Raw genomic sequence first — 1,488 nt, 5'->3', positions numbered from 1 at the left:
TTAAGTTAATCATTAAGTTAACCCCATAAGTTAGAGAACTGACTCAGTTCTATTGCATAAAAGTAGAAACTCAGTTTTAAAAGAGTTAGAGAAATTCTCCCAGGGCCACACAACAAGGAAATAGTAGATCACAGGTAGATGATTTTCTTTTTTTTACTCTGGAGAAGGCACGTCTAATAATCATGCTAATATGTCATAGACCACTAGTCAAAATACCTTATTATATAGTTCATGTCTCTTTGCCACACACACATATGTTTATCTTTCTCTCATTGTCACGTTATCTAGCAGATAAACAATCCTACACTGAGAATTCAAAAGCGCGGCTGGCACTCAAATATCAAGCCCACTTTAGGCTAATTTTCCAAAGAGAATTATTATTGACATATGTACATGTTAATAAGAAGTGCACAACTAGATCTCTTTTGGAGCAAGGTCATGGACTCAGAGCTCCAGGAGTCCATGAGAAAAAATATTTTGACTGACAGCAGAGGTAGGACCTGCATCAACCTTTTGTTAGAATTGCTCTGCTCCAGAATTGCAGTGGTTTTTTTCAAACTCAGTGGAAAATAGCCATAAAGTTTATAGAAAACCCAGGTACCTCTTAGATGCTCTTCAGAGAAGGTTTCAGCCCTTTTCTGACTTACCTGAGGCATATCATATCGTCATCTATGAAGAAACCCCCAGATATAGAAAGCAGCACTCCACCTTTGGTTAGAGTCCTTGCAAATATAACATTTACTGTCCTGAAATGTCTTTTTTGATATTTCATTTTTTACATCGAATATAGCTTATGATGTAATGGTCTAATAACCAAATGTTTATAATCACATCATTATTTAGCTTGATGATTTTTGTATTGACATCATCTTAAACTGTATGGGAAAGAATGCTTTCAAACAGCGTAGAATAAATTAGCAATCAGAACAGACACCAACACATGTAAGTGTTCAGTCAATATGAATTGAATAAATCAATAAGTAGCTATCCATAAAGGGGTTTAATGCCATTGTCACCCAGAACATTTCCCTGATGATTGTTCAGAGTTGTAATGCAAGGCGAGGTTAATCTAGTTATAGTTTCAGAAATATATATTGAAAATATCATTTCTATAATGAAGCAAAACTCTGATTCACTTTACTTATGTATTAAAAGCACTATGATTTTTAGCAGTCTTAACTCAAAAACATAAACAACACCATTTTTGAATCCATTACCTGGTTTAATCCTCCCAACACTACTTGTACTATTTCACAAATGAGAAAATTGGAGAAGCCTGAAGGTACATTGCAAACATTAAAAAATTGGTGAGCCAGGATTCACTCCTGAGTCTCCTTGACTCCAGAGCCTATGCTCTCTCTCCATTGGAACAGATTTCTATCTTAATGCTGTCTCTTCTTTTGGTCAAATGCAACCAAAATCAGGATGTGATCTACAGAAAGAAAAGAACCAGCATATATGATGACATATTTTTTTTTTTTTTTTTTT

The sequence above is a fragment of the Lipotes vexillifer genome, unplaced genomic scaffold (genome assembly GCF_000442215.2).
Source record: "Lipotes vexillifer unplaced genomic scaffold, Lipotes_vexillifer_v1.1 scaffold321, whole genome shotgun sequence".
NCBI lineage: Eukaryota > Metazoa > Chordata > Mammalia > Artiodactyla > Lipotidae > Lipotes > Lipotes vexillifer.
The sequence above is the reverse complement of the archived record's forward strand: the minus strand, read 5'-3'. Positions refer to the sequence as shown.